This window comes from Artemia sp. Qi Xiang Cuo, chromosome 1 (assembly GCF_049724085.1).
Source record: "Artemia sp. Qi Xiang Cuo chromosome 1, ASM4972408v1, whole genome shotgun sequence".
Taxonomy (NCBI): Eukaryota; Metazoa; Arthropoda; class Branchiopoda; order Anostraca; family Artemiidae; genus Artemia; species Artemia sp. Qi Xiang Cuo.
Window position 1 is genome coordinate 185936 of NC_142794.1, and position 9631 is coordinate 195566.

Here is a 9631-nt window from a genome sequence, read left to right on the forward strand (position 1 = left end):
GAAAGAGCATAAAAAAAGATGGTAAATTTTTACCAAATCATGTTATTGAGTTAGGAATAAAGTGAATACACCATTTGATGCCTTTTTTTATGCTGATTACAAATATAATATTCATTTCTGTCAGAAATGAATTTTAGCCCCCCTCCCTTATATATGCCAATTCAGGGTGTATATTTCTATATTAGGGGTGGGGGGATGGGGGTAAAGTTTAAACTTACCTCCCATTTACATCACAAATAAAATTTGCCCCTAACCCCCATAATGTAGAAATATATACCCTGAATTGGCATATGTAGGGGGGGGGGGGGCTAAAATTTATTTCCAATAGAAATGATTGTTATATTTTTAATCAGCATAAAAAAGGCATCAAATGGTATATTCACTTTATTTGAAACCCAATAATATGATGTGGTAAAAATTTACCAAAAAGACATCAAGTGGTATGTCTACTTTTTTCATAAGTCAATAATAGGCCTATGAAAAACAAAAAATTGGTAAATATTTACCAAACCATATTAGCCTATTGAGTTACAACTAAAGTGAATATACCACTTGATGCCTTTTTTTATGCTCTTTACAAATATAATAATCATTTTTGTCAGAAATGAATTTTAGCCCCCACCCCTATATAGCCTATATATATATCAATTCAGGGTATATATTTGCACATTAGGGGGTGGGGGGGAAAGTTTAAACTTACCTCTCATTTACATCAGAAATGAAATTACCCCCACTCCCCTTATGTGCAAATATATACCCTGAATTGGTATAGGCCTAGGCCTATATATAAGGGTGGGGGCTAAAATGCATTGCCGACAAAAATGATTATTATATTTGTAAAGAGCATAAAAAAAGGCATCGAGTGGTATATTTACTTTAGTCATAACTCAATAATATGATCTGGTAAATATTTACCGTTGTTCCTTACTTTCAGTTGAAAAACCTGTTTGTTTGTTTTTTTCTTTGTGTCATCAGCAATGTTCCTCCTGAATCAACAGGGTCATCAATTCTCTCTTCACACATTCCAAAAACGAAATAGCCTACTAGCACTAAGTCAAAACCAACACCAAAAATATCAGTCAGAAAAACAAAACCCAAGATGAAGTTATGACCAACAATAACTTTAAAGCCCTTGCCTTGAATTTATAATCCTCTTCTTCTTTAAAGGGCTAGTCACGCGTAACTGATTTCGGAAACCGCTTTCAGCAAGAGTGTATTCTACGTCAAGTGATTCCAATGGATGATTTTAAGAGGCGGGGCTTAATGAGGTTTTTCGGCGATTAATCATCATTAATTAGGATTAATTTACGATAATCATTAAATACGATTAATTACATGCCTAAAGATCTAAAGCCCTAGTACATTTCTTGTCTAGAACGTAATTAATTATGATTAATCACCGAAAAACGTCACTAAGCCCCGCCTCTTAAAATCATTAATTATGATCATACGATGTGGAATACACCCTTGCTGACATCGGTTCCCGAAATCAGCTACGTGTGTCTAGCCTTTAAATAATGATTTCAAAAAGTACCTTTACTTATGCTGGGCTCCCTCGGCGTCAATAAAGTTAATAAAGCTCTGCGCAAAGTTAATAAACCGTTTTCCTCGCATAACTTTATTGCAGTTGGAAAGAAGTTAAACTTTATTTAACTTTTTCAAGAAAGTCCGCAAAGTTCAACCAATAGCAGAAGACGTGTGGAAAATTTCAAATAAACAACATACAAATTAGTTTCTACAAATATAATCGTGTATACTTGTTTAAATATTTAGCTTGGTCAAAGAAACAAAAACTATTTTTATTTACTATTAAAAGGAAAAATGTTTGCCCTTTTCTTTGCCTTCGTCATACTTTAGTACATAGGTCAAACAATATAAAATTTCACAACTAGCGACGCTAGGCACTTGGTAGAAGGTAAGTCAGTGAAAAATCGACAATTCTGCTGCAACGGTGAGAAAACCTACGTAAGATAAGATAAGATAAGATATTTATTTCGAGAAATTACTATCACAAGCCCTGAAGGGCCGAATTCGAATTTCGAAGTCCATAAAAAAACAAACAAGCAAGAAAATCATAACAAAAGCACAACAATTTAAAGATTGGCAACCAATGAAAAAAAACTCATACCAATTAAAAAAAAATTTAAATAAATAAATAATAAAATATCGGAATGCTGTATGATTCCTTTGTCACTTATATTAAAAAACTTCAAAATGGCAACTAGTTAATAAGATAAAAACTAATAAAACTAAAAAAAATAAATAATATACACATTAACAAATGTTTCAAAAACAACATAAAAAGGGGATAGGGAACAAAAAAAAGAGTATAGAGAAAACCGAGCTGTTTCTTTTATTATATAAGAGAAACAACAAAATTTATGCACAAATTAAGCACTATTTATTAAATCAGTAAAAAAAGGGATAAAACATTTCTTATACCGCAAGGTAGTACAAAGAATGAGGGATAAGGTGGGGATAGGCTGGGACACAGTTCGTGGAGGATGACTTCTATCAGGTACATGGTATTCAGGGAAAAGGTTCGCAGTACGGGGGTTCAGAAGTGCCAACTTACCAAAACGGAGGCAGAAATTATTTCTTCGTCTCTCGAGGGTCTCTAGGTTTGAAATATTTAAAAAATACAAATAGGGTATCTTGCCCTCTTTAAAAATAATTCTTAGAGCTCTCTTTTGGACATTTTCAATTTTTTGTGTTGCTTCATTAGAGAGGCCAGGGTGCCATACAGGACAAGCGTACTCTAATATGGGACGCACAAAAGAAATGTCTACTTGTAGTAAATGTGATTGAGGGCAACTGAATTTATTTAAAACTTTAAGGAGGGAAAGTGAGGAGTTTGCTTGTCGTAGGATATTATTTATATGGGCATCCCATTTTAAATTGGAAGAAATTGTAACGCCAAGGAGTTTAAGAGATGTGACAGAAGTTTCAGGAGGAATAGGAGCAAGAAAAAAAGGGGAGGGATTTAAGGAAACTTACTGAGACTATTGCGGATTTAGAAGGGTTAACTGTCATGTCAAGGGAAGAGGCCTCACAGGCAATAACTTGGAGTATGCCCATTGGGTTGCTAAAGATGTTTTTATGACATATCTCTAAAACTGTCAAGTCATCGACAAATTTCCATCTATTGTCATAAAAAGATTTCTTATGCGTGGTAGGATAATTATGAAATTGAGAATTAGTTGGAAAAATGCCGGAGAAATTTACAGGTAAATTACTATATTGATAATCGTGACAAATACTAGAGATAGAAATTAAGTGAAGTTGGTCCAAAGAGAAAATTCATGAAGTCCCATGTAGGTGTCTAACTGAAGATCTGCAATCAACATTAAAAAGAATCCTCATTGCTTTATTCTAAAGTATTTGGAGAGATTTGAAAACAGACAAAAAGGTAGATGCCCAAACCGAAATGTAATAGAGAAAATTTGGGTGGACAAAAGAATAATAAATAGATTTTAGAATAGCTTTAGGAAAAAAATGATGAAGACGAGTTAGCATGCCAATATTTCGCGAAATTTTTAACGACAGTTTTTATACATATTTATGAAACGACAAATTTTCATCTAAAATAATCCCAAGATATTTGAACTGATCTACCCGTTTTAATTCAAGACCATTCAAGAAAAGAGAGAAGGTATCTGACGCTACTGATCCAGTTCGCGAAAATAACATATATAGGCATTTTTTTTATTAAGAGCTAGTAAATTCCTTGAATACCAATCAGATACAGTTAGTAACGTACATTTGAGGTTCTGGAAAAGAACTGATAGGTCCCGGTGAGAAGCAAAAATTACTACGTCATCAGCAAACATTATAATTTTACAAAGAGGCAAAACTTCTGACAAATCATTTATAAAAAGAAGAAATAGAATAGGCCCAAGGACAGAGCCCTGAGGTACTCCGTTATTAATCGGAAAAGTTTCAGAACGGAGTTAACAAGATTTATCAATACAATCTAGTCGTCTCCCAGAAAGGTAAGATGCAAAAAATTTAACAGCTTGTGTTGAAAACCCATAAGACTTAAGTTTAGAAAAAAGCAACTAATGATTTACCGTGTCAAACGCCTTGGCGACATCAAGAAAAATCGCCAACGCATGTTGACCATCATCTAGTGAATCATTAATATTTATTAAAAGCTCATGAATTGTCAGTTCAGTTGACTTTCCTTTTATAAAATCATATTGAGACGTGTGTAAAATCTTACTATCAAATAAATATTTTTGTAATTGACTATTTGCAAGTTTTTCCAAAATTTTGCTGAAAACCGAAAGTAGAGAAATGCCTCTATAATCTGAAGGGTCAGTTGAAGTCCCAGCTTTAGGTAATGCTATAACATTTGCTTTTTTAAAAAGCTCAGCAAAAACCCCATGCATAAGTGATAGATTAAAAATATGTGCCAACAAAGGTGAAATGCTTGACGCTATTTGCTTTACGGTTTGAGCCGAAAATCCAAATTCGTCCTTAGAAAAACTTCGTTTAAGCTTCAGAATAACTTTTTCAATCTCATGAGGCTTAATCTCAGAAAAAGAAAACGAATTTTCTTCATGTTGCTCATTAACTGAAAGAGAAGGAAAATTCAGTTGCATATTCATAGTCGATGCAAGTCTAGAACCAATATTACTGAAATAATCTCCAAAAGCATTTAAAATTTCATTGGGCTCTGTAATATTTTCTTCATTTAAAACAGGGCAATTAACACTAGTGCTTTTACGACTATGAGGACGTGTCTTTTCACTTATCAATTGCCATGTTTTTCTCATATCCGATTTATGCTCCAAAAATTTCTCTTTATAATATTTTCTCTTCTCATGTCTGATAATTGAATTTAGCTTATTTATATAAACTCTGAATTCTTCAAACAACTCAGGAGTATTTAATTTTAAATAATTCTTAAATTTTCTATTTTTATGTTTGAACGATGTCAAAATACCTTCAGTAATCCATGGGTCAAGTTTCTGTGCAAACTTTCCGTGCGAAACTCGTGTTGAAGAAGCCCGATCCCGCAGTCGCATCATTTGATCAATAAAATCTGAAAACGCAGCATTTGCGTCATCTGAGCCATAAACCGAACTCCAATAATGGTCACCAATTAACTGACGTAAAATTTTACAATCAATCCATGTATATCGCTTTTTTAAATTATCCATTATTGAATCTCGATGTTGTTTATTACTATTATTTAAATTTTAAAAGAACACTCATCGGAAAATGATCCGACATATCAGACAAAATTACTGACGATTTTTCAGCATCAAATAAAACAGGAGAGAAAAATATATTATCTAATAATGTCGCTGTATTAGCTTTAACTCTTGTCGGTAGAGAAATACTTGGAAGAAAATTAGAGCACAACATCATAGTTAAAAACTCCTTATTACTTCCAACATCGAGATTCAAAAGATCAAAATTAAAATCACCCGAAATAATAACCGGTTATTTCAACACTTCCAGATTTATGAACAGCGGTTCAAAAACTTCAAAAAATCTTTTTGGGTTACCCGACGGAGATCGATAAACAGACCCGAAATTAAATGGACCACAGCCCAAAGGTAAAACTTCAACAAAAATAGTCTCACATAACCCTTCATCAAATACAGACAAATCCCTGAGAATACTAAAAGACCAGTCATCACGAATATACAGCATCTGACCTCCTCTCGCATTTTGACACCTTGTACGCGAAATACACTTCATCCCGGGCAGATGTAACATTGTAAGCGCTGTATTAGCAGACCAAAAAGTTTCACAAACTCCAACAACGTCTATAGGACTAGAGGCAAGCAAGAGTTTCATTTGATTCAATGAAGTTTATAATTCCTGGGCATTTACATGTAACGATTAGATCGGAAAATCACAATTTTTTGCTTCATCCGATAGAAACTCGCCTGAAGAATAATCCAATTCAGGTAGATTATTTACATAAGGCATATCTTTATTACTTCCGGTAGCTGAATTTAGAATAACATCTAATTTCAAACGAGAATCAAGAAAATACTGAAAACGATCCATAAGCCAAAAAAAAGAAAAGAAAAATTCACCGCTTCTTAGTTTTTGACGACAGGTTCATATGACACATTGCGAATCTGAACTACGTCGGAAATCGTTTTACACGGAATGATTTGCGAACCGCACTTGACATAAACCACATTTCGTAAAGTCCATACATTTTCCAATTCAAGCTTATTGCGCACAAGCTTGTTTATAAAATCAAAACGTGGTATCTATGCAGGCAGGATGATTTTTGAGTATTTCTACTTCTTCTATAAACTATTTTTAGGCGTATGCAACATTGCATAAAGACAAGTCTACATCTGTTAAAATCTACGGAAGCAATAAATCTTCCTGTAATTTTGGTTTGAATGTGATTTTCTTTTAAGATTAAATGCATAATAATTAAATATATTGCTGATTAGATAAATTGATCCCTTTCCTTTTACCCAACCACCATTGCTATTTTGGAGTCTGGCCCCCCTGGAAAATTTTCTGCCAGCGCCCATGACACTTAGCGTGTTGAACAAAGTTTTAAAAAAGACTTATTGAAGCGTTCGCTTTAAAAACAGATGATAGGTCTTGATCATCTACAAAAATACAAAAACAAAAATACAAAATACAACAAAATAACAAAATACTGCAACAGAAAAACAGTTTAAATAGTGTTTAAAAGTGTTTTTTTTTCTTTACAGCAGGTGCTGTCGGGAACAGGGAAAGTAGTCGTAGTTGGAACAATAAAATACATAAATTAAGAAGTTAAAAAAAAAAAAAAAATTGGAATCATCACAACTAACACTTCGATGTTTAAGTTGTCTTGAAGATTACTCTTCTTTATTTACTTTTTACAGAGTTCATCATTCATTTCTTTTCGTCTACTAGTTTTATTATTCTTTTTATTTACTCGTCAATTACTTTTATTCTATTTCTTTCAATTCTTTTTCAATATTTAATTCATCTTAAATCTTTAATTCAATTCTTCTCCTTACTTGTTAATACTGGGTGACAGCCAAGTCCCCTAGATTCTAAAACATATCTTGATATTTCTATTTCATAGTAGTTTTTTATGTTAGCTATGTGCTATATTACCCCTTGACTGAACCGCTATGCCTTTTTTTTTTTTTTTTAGATACATATAATCAACGTTGTTCCATTTTTCGGTATCTTCGTTAGTTAACCCCCCCCCCCCCTACAGTTTCGTGAATTGATACCACTATTGAACGTTCTTTCCAAATATTCTAAAGGCTACTATTGCAAATTCCGCTTTGACCCCCGAAGTACCAAGGACATCAAAGTATAAATTTTTGCCTCTGGACCCACTTTAGCCACCGATTTTTTATTTTTTGCTATTAAAAAATTATGAAGATTTTAGGGCAGCGCCATATTTTCATCAGTGTTGCCATACTTTTTTTATTCTGCACCCTTTAAAGGAACTTTAACAAAACATGAATATGAAAACAATGGTTCAGATTTTTACTGGACAATGTGCTTATTAGTATGAATGATTTAAAGGCGTAAAAATTAGGGGAGAATTTTTCCGATAGACATACGAGTCGCTCATCAATACCTGTACGAAAATTTCCCAGTTGGCATACAATGGGATATCTTCATTTCCGATAGTTTCATGATCCACAAAGATTTTGGCCGGACATTTCTGGGACTTCATCTTGACACAAAACCGTTCTAAAGGCACATCGACCCCATACTTCTGTGATTCCTTCCACAGCTCTTCTCGCACTTGCCGCACAGAAGTCCCTGGCTCCAAAATCCACTCAAAGAGAAGGTTAGGACTAACAGGCTGAAACACAAATTGTTTTTAGCAGTCATCTGTATCACAGCACAAACACAATGAATGACTAAATATAAATACATTTGAAGCTGAGAATTCCTTATGGAAATAAAAAAAAACATGTAAAGAAAAATATAAATATTTGAGCTAGCAAAAAATAAAAAGAGAGAGGAAAGAGAGAGAAAAAAAGGATGCCCAGTCGGTATATTACCTACATTGATTGACTTTTTCCCGAGAAGAAACGAATAAAGAAAGATTATGCACATACATACAAGATAAACATGGGAGTTGCTTAAAAATGTGCTACATACATACATACATATACATACAAGATAAACATGGGAGGTGCTTAAAAATGTGCTAGATACATACATACATATACATACATACAAGATAAACATGGGAGGTGCTTAAAAATGTGCTACATACATACATATACATACAAGATAAACATGGCAGGTGCTTAAAAATGTGCTACATACATACATACATATACATACATACATACAAGATAAACATGGGAGGGGCTTAAAAATATGCTACATACATGCATATATATACATACATACAAGATAAACATGGGAGGTGCTTAAAATGTGCTACATACATACGTACATACATATAAATACATATATACAAGACAAACATGGGAGGTGCTTAAAAATGTGCTACATACATACATACATACATACAAGATAAACATGGGAGGTGCTTAAACATGTGCTACATACATACATACATATACATGCATACATACAAGATAAACATGGGAGGTGCTTAAAAATGTGCTACATACATACAAGATAAAAATGGGAGGTGCTTAAAAATGTGCTATATAAATACATACATATACATGCATACATACAAGATAAACATGGGAGGTGCTTAAAAATGGGCTACATACATACATACATATACATACATACATACAAGATAAACATGGGAGGTGCTTAAAAATTTGCTACATACATACATACATATACATACATAAATACAAGATAAACATGGGAGGTGCTTAAAAATGTGCTACATACATATACATACATACATACAAGATAAACATGGGAGGTGCTTAAAAATATGCTAATCTAAATATAAAGAACAAGAGGCCTTGTTGTTAATCTGATACAACTCTTGCAAAGATTTCATAGATTTATATAAACGAAAGGATATAGGAATATCCCTTCGTAAAAGAGGGGATTTTTTTTTTTGCAACAACTTGTCAATATTGAACTGTTAATAGAATCTATAGGTTGTTAAAAAAGAACTACCAAGACTATGTTGATGGCCTTTGAGCTTGTGTTATATACTTCAACAAGGCTAGAAAACCAACATTTGAAGAGCCCTAAAGCTTAATTTGCATAAATACACATAGCAGGTATGACATATATGAAAGATTATGCTAATTTACTTCTTCAAGAAAAAAAGAAACAAACTGAAATGTCATATCACCAAAACAAAATATCACCAACTGGCTATAGTTTTAGCTTCTATTTCAAGAAAAATAAAAAAAATCAGTAACAGTTGCGCAGGGAAAAGTAAAAAAAAATTCCTGTCAAGATCTATCTATAGATGGCTTTACATGCAATACATATTTGGGGTTGCATTACCAAATGCTGTCGAAAATGAGACAGTGTAAACGCATGGTGTTGAAAACTAATAATTTTTGGACTGTCAAGTGCATTTTTATGCTTGAATGAAGGTAGTAATGTATTGTGGCTAAACAATACTGAAAAAAGTTTTGCTTCTTAAACTTATAAGTATGGTTTATTGTCCATTACAAACCCCATCATCTTATTGTGGAAGGAGACTTTCATTGATAAAATAGGCTTACAG